The 8351-nt window shown below is 44.2% G+C and overlaps 1 pseudogene; it reads right to left on the bottom strand.

Annotated features, from left to right (window-relative positions):
- Positions 1 to 5445: 5445 nt before the first annotated feature.
- Positions 5446 to 8351, bottom strand: part of LOC148148743 (uncharacterized) — a 44163-nt pseudogene continuing 41257 nt past the window's right edge.

Raw genomic sequence — 8351 nt, 5'->3', positions numbered from 1 at the left:
AGCCTGAACACACGCACCAGCCGGTTTCGAAACAGTTTCTACCCTACTGTTGTTAGAATACCAAATGGACTCACAAACTCTTAACATTCGCCTGTAGCTGTGTTTGTGTTTTTGTCGCTGTTTACCTATTATTTACTATCTATGCTACTTAACTCTGCGATCTGCCTGTATTGCTCACAAAACAAAGCTTTTCACTGTGTCTCGGTACACATGACAATAAATTCTATTCAATTCGAGGAGACTTCCCGGAGTAGATTTGTGAGGCCAAGTGAATGGCTGTAAACATAACAGATAAATATAATGTGAAGAACTGTGGAGTTATCCCTTTTGGTAAGAAATAAAAATAACAAGGGTATTTCTTAAGGCGTAAGAGCTTGTGAAGTTTTTGCATCTGAAAGTTGTCTTTGTTCAACTAAAAACTACCACAGTGGGCATGCAGCGATCAATAAAGAATTTAATTGGTGTGCTGGCCTTCCTCACAAGAGGATAGGAGTACAGGCATCACCATCTCACTATAAAGTAGTGCAGTGCCTTGGGATCATGAAGAATTGTGCACAGTGTTGTTTCCCTTATCAAAGTAAGGCCATCCTTGCCAGCGATGGAGTACAGTGGAGGTTCACAGGACTAATCACCTCAGGGTAGCAACTGGACCTGTAATTTCCAAAGTTTCAAAGAATGAGAAGTAGCCTTGTTGAAACTAACAAAATTCCGACAGGGTATGACAGGATGGATGTAGATAGTGTGTCTGCACTCTCTGGTGATTCTTGAATCATGGGCTACAGTCTCAAGATATAGGGCAGGGCAATTGTGACTGGGGTAAGGCAGAATTCATTCACTCAGAAGGTGGTAAATCTTGGGAATTCTCTACCCCAGAGTGCTGTGGAGGGTGAATTGTTGAGCTTGTTCAAAGCAGAGGTCAATAGATTTCTGGATACTTATAACATCAAGAGAAGAGGAGATGGTGGCATTGAGGTAGGTGATCAGCCATGATGTATTGAATGGTGGAGCAGTTTTGATGGGCTGAATGGTGTACTCCAGTCAGCAAAAGTGAGGACTGGAAATGCTGGAGATCAGAGTCAAGATCAGAGTTGTGCTGGAAAAGCACAGCCGGTCACATTGCTGATGCTGAGCTTATGCCTGAAACATCAATTCTCCTGCTCCTCGGATGCTGCTTGACCTGCTGTGCTTTTCCAGCACCACCCTTTTCAACACTGACTGTCCAGCATCTGCAGTCCTCACTTTGTCCTAACAAGGACCTATCTATCTCCACCTTCAAAATTCTCAAATGCGCAGCCTCCATCACCTTCAGAAACAGAGGGTTCCCAACTCTCTGGAGAGAAACCATTTTCTCTCACCCACGTGCTAGAAAGGTGACCTAATTTTTAAACAGGGTTGTTTTATTCTGGAGCCTTCCACAAGAGTAACCATCCCTTTCACATTCATTCCCCAGCCTCTGTAACCTCTGATTGAATCACCCTCGCTCAAATATGAGATTCAGTTTCAGATAGACATATACATCGAATACTTTTAACATGGATTCAAAATCTGTCGTGGTCTCTTAGAACATCCCTCTCACGAGGATATCAGCATTAGGTCCGACAGCAAAACAGGGTGTACAAATGTGGTGACTCTGCTCATTAGCATACCAATTCTGTTTATTCACTTCGAGGGTCCCAACACTGACCTCTCTGTCCCCTCTGGTGTGCTATTCTGTGCATTAGAGAGATGGTTATTCTTGTCTCTGAAGGTAAGTTGGGGCCAGTAATGGTTTTCTCCTCCTTAGGATGGACTGCTGTCTAACTTTAGAAGTGTTCTACAAATGGAGTCATGACCACCGATGCCAAGATGGCCAATATAATGGCCTCCAGCCCACCTGCAATGGGGTCAGTGATATTATCTGACTATGACAGGCTGCAGGACTTTGCCTGTCCCATCGCTGCAGGAACCTCAGTGCCAGCACATGCTCACACTGGCCCAATCCCATGGACTGCCTCAACCACTTCCCATGATCCCTCCCGGCTCCGTAAGGCATGGCAGCAGAATTAGGCCATTTAGCCCATCAAGTCTGTTTCATCATTCAGTGAGATCATGGCTGGTCTGATAATTCTCAACTCCACTGTCCTGCCTTTCCACAGAAACTACGATTCCCTTACAGATTGAATATCTCAGCCCTGACTATACTTAATGACCCAGTCCCGACAGCCCTCTGTGGTAAAGAATTCTACACATTCACTCCCCTCTGAGAGAAGAAATTGCTCCTCATCTCTTTTGTAAATGTCCAGCCCCTTATTCTGCGATAATGCCCTTTGGTCCAAGATTCTCCCTCAAGGGGAAACAAGGCCTTGCATCAGGACTCTCACTTCAGATTCTTGTATATTTCAATTGGTTGGCCCTTCATTCTTCTATATCCCAATGAGTACAGATCCAATCTCCTCAACTGCTCCTTCTAAGACAGTCCCTCCATACCCAAAATCAGCCGAGGTGACCTTCGCTGGACAGCCTCCAATACAAGTCTCATCTTTCCTGAGAGTGATAGAGTCATAGAGATGTACAGCATGGAAACAGACCCTTCGGTCCAACCCGTCCATGCCGACCAGATATCCCAACCCAATCTAGTCCCACCTCCCAGCACCCGGCCCATATCCCTCTAAACTCTTCCTATTCATATACCCATCCAAATGCCTCTTAAATATTGCAATTATATAAGTCTCCACCACTTCCTCTGGCAGCTCTGGCATACATGTACCACCGTCTGCATGAAAATGTTGCCCATGAGGTCTCTTTTATATCTTTCCCCTCTCACCCTAAACCTATGCCCTCTAGTTTTGGACTCCCCGACCCCAGGGAAAAGACTTTGCCTGTTTACCCTATCCATGCCATTCATAATTTTGTAAACCTCTATAAGGTCACCCCTCAGCCTCCGATGCTCCATGGAAAACAGCCCCAGCCTGTTCAGCCTTTCCCTATAGCTCAAATCCTTCAACCCTGGCAACATCCTTGTAAATCTTTTCTGAACACTTTCAAGTTTCACAACATCTTTCCGATAGGAAGGAGACCAGAATTGCATGCAATATTCCAACAGTGGCCTAATCAATGACCTATACAACCGCAACATGACCTCCTGACTCCTGTACTCAATACTCTGACCAATAAAGGAAAGCATACCAAACGCCTTCTTCACTATCATATCTTACTTGCAACTCCACTTTCAAGTTGCTATGAAACTGCACTCCAAGGTCTCTTTGTTCAGCAACACTCCCTAGGACCTTACCATTAAGTGTATAGGTCCTGCTAAGATTTACTTTCCCAGATGCAGCACCTCACATTTATCTAAATTAAACTCCATCTGCCACTTCTCAGCCCATTGTCCCATCTGATCAATATCCTGGTGTAATCTGAGGCAAATTCTTCACTGTCCACTACACCTCCGCTTTTGGTGTCATTTGCAAATTTACTAACTAGACCTATTATGCTCACATCCAATTCATTCATATAAATAAAAAGTAATGGACCCAACACAGATCCTTGTGGCACTCCACTGGTCACAGGCCTCCAGTCTGAAAAACAACCCTCCACCGTCACTCTCTGTCTTCTACCTTTGAGCCAGTTCTGTATCCAAGTGGCTGGTTCTCCCTGTATTCCGTGAGATCTAACCTTGTTAATCAGTCTCCCATGGGGAACCTTGCCGAATGCCTAATTGAAGTCCATATAGATCACATCTACCACTCTGCCCTCATCAATCCTCTTTGTTACTTCCTGAAAAAACTCAATCAAGTTTGTGAGACATGATTTCCCACACACAGAGCCATGTTGGCTCTCCCTAATCAGTCCTTGCCTTTCCAAATACATGTACATCCTGTCCCTCTGGACTCCCTCCATCAACTTAGAAATGGGATGTAAACCTTCACAGGATTCACAGGAGTTTCCTTACGTTCCTTCCCCCAGAATGGAGAAGAAAGTAACTGAGCAGCATGAAGGGAAACGTCGATTAAATAGGACTCCATCAACTTACTAGTCAGTGATCTTCCCTGATGTCTCTTGTCAAAATACCTGATTTAGTTTCCTCTTAATAGGTTCAAATGAAGAGAACATTTCTCTCAAAGATTGCATCAATTCAAGGAGACTGCTCACCTCCACCTTCTGAAGGGCAATTTCTTAAAATTCATTGATGGTATGCGGGCACAGTTGGCTGGGCCAACATTTATTGCCACCCCTATTTGCTCAGAAGGCAACTAAGCGTCAGCCATGTTGCTGGTGTCTGGAGTCACATGTAGGCCAGACCAGGTAAGGACAGCAGATATCCTTCCCTGAAGGAGCTGGGTGAATCAGATAGAACAAAGAACATTTAGAGCCCAGGAACAGATTTTTTTTTCCTGACAATGGATTCATGGTTCTCATTAGACTCTTAAATTGGGACTTGATTTTTAATCATTGAATTCAACTTCCCCCATCAGCCATGATGGGCTTCAAACCCAGGTCTTAAAAACATGACCTGGGTCTCCAGATTAGCATGAGAAAGTGAGGACTGCAGATGCTGGAGATCAGAGCTGAAAATGTGTTGCTGGAAAAGTGCAGCAGGTCAGGCAGCATCCAAGGAACAGGAGAATCGACGTTTCGGGCATAAGCCCTTCTTCAGGAAGAAGGGCTTATGCCCGAAACGTCGATTCTCCTGCTCCTTGGATGCTGCCTGACCTGCTGCGCTTTTCCAGCAACACATTTTCAGCTCTCCAGATTAGCAGTCCAGCGATAATATCCCTAAGCCATTGCCTCCCCATAGGGATTAGGGATGAATAGTAAATGAAAATTGAAAGGGTTTAGAAAAGATTTACAAGGTTGTAGCCGGGGTTGGAGGATTTGAGCTATAGGGAGAGGCTGAATAGGCTAGGGCTGTTTTCATTGGAGTGTTGGAGATCAAGGGATGACCTTATGGAGGTTTAGAAAATCATGAGGGGCATGGATAGGATAAACAGACAAGGTCTTTTCCCTGGGGTGGGAGAGCCCTAAACTAGAGGGCTAAGTTTAGGGTGAGAGGGGAAACATATGAAAGGGACCTAAGGGGCAACTTTTTCATGCAGAGTGTGGTACGGGTATGGAATGAGTGCCAGAGGAAGTGATGGAGGCTGGTACAATTGCAACATTTAAAAGGCAGCTGGATGGGTATATGAATAGGAAGGGTTTGGAGGGATATGGGCCGAGTGCTGGCAAATGGGACTAGATTAGGTTAGGATATGTGGTCAGCGTGGATGAGTTGGACTAAAGGGTCTGTTTCCGTACTGTATACCTCTATGACTCTATGACTCGAAATGTTGACCCAGCCAGTAATGCTTACGTCCCATAAATGAATAAAACAAATCTCCCTCTGGGACCTACATTCTCTGTGATTTTCCTTCTCTGCCATAAAGACAAACAAGATCCAGGCATGCCAGTGTCTTCTGGAATTGGATCTCAATGTGTTGGCACACTGATCTGCACAGAACCTCCGAGCAGCTTGGAGGGAGCATTGACCAGAACGTGTACCCTGACAAGCATGCCCTTGACCACCAATTGCTCATTTGGTATTGAGGATCTGTTGTTAAGTGCCTTCATGACCTCCAACTTTCTGAGTTCTCTGTCAGCCTCTTCTGGCTGTAACACCACACCACTTGTATTGGATTGCTCTTGCCTCAGACCCCAGTACTCTGAAATGTCCTCCTTAAGCCTCTTTGTCTCGCTCAGGCTAACATTTTCACTCTTACCTATTCAAGCAAGCATTTAACAGGAGAAACACATTCTCTGCGTCTATCTCTCAATTAAGAATCTTGTATATTTCAATCAGGTGACCTCTCACTCTTCCCTATTCCAATCAGTACAGGCTCAGGCTGCTCAATCTCTCCTTTGAAGACAGTCCCTCTATACTCAGGATCCATTGAGGTGACCTACCTTGGATTGCCTCCAATACAAGTCTGTCTTTCCTTAGAAATGGGATGAAAACTGTTCACAGGATTCTCCTTGTAATCCTTCACTCCTGGTATATCTCAGCATTCATTGCTTTGCCTGATTTTGTTGCTGTGAGGTACCTGGAGACTCTTTACTCTGCAAGACAAGAAGGAAAATACATTTCGAATTGTACAGAGAGTTTTTGTAACAACTGGAAGCCCCATTGTGCTGTCCAGACACTGTAAAGATATTTTGAAATGTAGTTACTGCTGTGCTGAAGTCACAGTGATATGACAGTGACAAAATCATCTGTTTTTTGTGATGTTGGTTCAGAGATTACTATCAATAAAGACACCAGGAAGACTCACTCAGCTCTTCGAAATGTGACGTGGGTCTTTTTCCATCCACCTGAGAGGACGAATGGAACCTGAATTTAATGTCACACCCAGAAGTTTGTACCTCCTTTAGTGCCAAACCAGCAACATGAGAAAACCAAGGACTGCAGATGCTAAAGCCGGAACAGGAATTGCTAGAGAAACTCAGTAGGTCTGGCAGCATCTGTGGGAGGGGAAGACAGGTTAATGTTTCAAGTCTGGTCACTCTTCATCAGAACTTGTGCAAAAAACGATGTGGGACGTGAAACAACAGCGTTCTGACACAATGCTTCAGGCAGGTTTCAAATCAATCTCCCCTTATTCGATAAGTATGTCGCCAGGTTTGAGACTCTGCCCCTCATTTTCTCACTGTCAAGACCCCTCGCCATTTTATATATTTTAACAAGATCATCTCACAGTCTTCTGAACTCAAATATGCAAAGGCCTAGCCTGGTTAGCCATTCTTGTGAAGTTCAACCCAGGAATCTGACTGGTGTACCTCTTTTGAACTGGTTGTAATGCCCGTATATCCTTTCTTCGATGCAAGGACCGAAACTACATGGTGCTCCAGGTGCTGTGTCACTAATACCTGGGACAGTTATAGCAGGATCTGCTTAAATTTAATCTCAAACACACTACCAATACAGGCCAAAATTCCATCTGCCTTGTTCATTTCTTGGTGCACCTACATACTAATGTTCTGTGTTTCATGTTCAAAAACACTCAAATCCCTCTGTGCTGTATGTTTTATTTTGGAGTTTTCATTTAAATAATAGTTAACCTTTTGATTCTTCCTTTCAAAGTGTATGACCTCACATACTCCAACATTAACCTCCACCTGGGAGGTGACGCCCAAGTGGACTGTTAATCCAGAGGGCTAATGCCCGAAACGTCGATTCTCCTGTTCCCTAGATGCTGCCTGACCTGCTGCGCTTTTCCAGCAACACATTTCCATGTTAATCCAGAGACCCAGGTATTGTCCCAGGAATCCGGGTTCATTTCTCACCATGGCAGATGGTGGAATTTGAATTCAACCTGAAATTAAGAGTCTAATGCTGACCATGAACTCATTGTCAATTGTTGGAAAAACCCATCTGATTCACTAATGTCCTTTAGGAAAGGAAACTGCCATCCTTACCTGGTCTGGCCTACATGTGACTCCAGATCCACAGCAATGTGGTTGACTTTCAATCCCCTCTGGGCAATCAATGCTGGCCTAGCCAGCAATGCCCTCACCCATGAATTAATTTTTTAAAAGCTGCCAAAGTTTTGTCCACTCACAGCCTATTTGTATCCCCTTGGAGATTCCTTATGTCTTCACTACAACATGCACATCCACCTACTTTTGTGTCGTTGGCAAATTTAATTCTTCCCCCTCCTCCAAGACATTAATATAGTTCATTAATGATTGACACCCCAGGGCTGACACTAGTGGCACTCCACTGGTATATTGTTGCTACCTGAAAAAAGACCCATTAAATCTAAGCTCTCTGCCTCCTGTGTGTGTCAACCACTGCTTTATCCATGCTAATACATTACCACAATACCGTGATATCCTATCTTTTTATATTAAATTTCTTATAAAAACCAAAATAGACCTCATCTACTGGCTTTCCTCTATCAGCTCTGCTTGTTACAGACTCAAATAACTGTATGAAATTCATCAAACATGATTTCCCTTCCTTAAAACTCTGTTTGATTGTGTTAAGCTTTTAGATTAGTTTACCTACAAGCAATTGGGCCCAACAAGTCCACACTGACCCTCCGAAGAGTAACCTACCCAGCTCTATTCCCCTACCCATATTTCCCTCTGACTAATGCACCTAATGGACAATTTAGCATGCCCAATTCACCTGACCTGCATATCTTTGGATTGGAGGAGGAAACCGGAGCAAACCCATACAAACACAGAGAAAGGTGCAAACTCCACAGACAGTTGCCCGAGGCTGGAATTAAACCCGGGTCCCTGGTGCTGTGAGGCAGCAGTGCTAACCACTGAGCCATCGTGCCACCCCTGGTATTTTTGTAAATTTTCCATTGTTTTTTCATTAATTATATACT

Source organism: Chiloscyllium plagiosum, unplaced genomic scaffold (assembly GCF_037043375.1).
Source record: "Chiloscyllium plagiosum isolate Xiang-an unplaced genomic scaffold, Cpla_swu_hap1 HiC_scaffold_11, whole genome shotgun sequence".
In the NCBI taxonomy this organism is placed as follows: domain Eukaryota; kingdom Metazoa; phylum Chordata; class Chondrichthyes; order Orectolobiformes; family Hemiscylliidae; genus Chiloscyllium; species Chiloscyllium plagiosum.
Note: the sequence above shows the minus strand (reverse complement) of the source record. Positions and strands in the feature narration are given on the sequence as shown.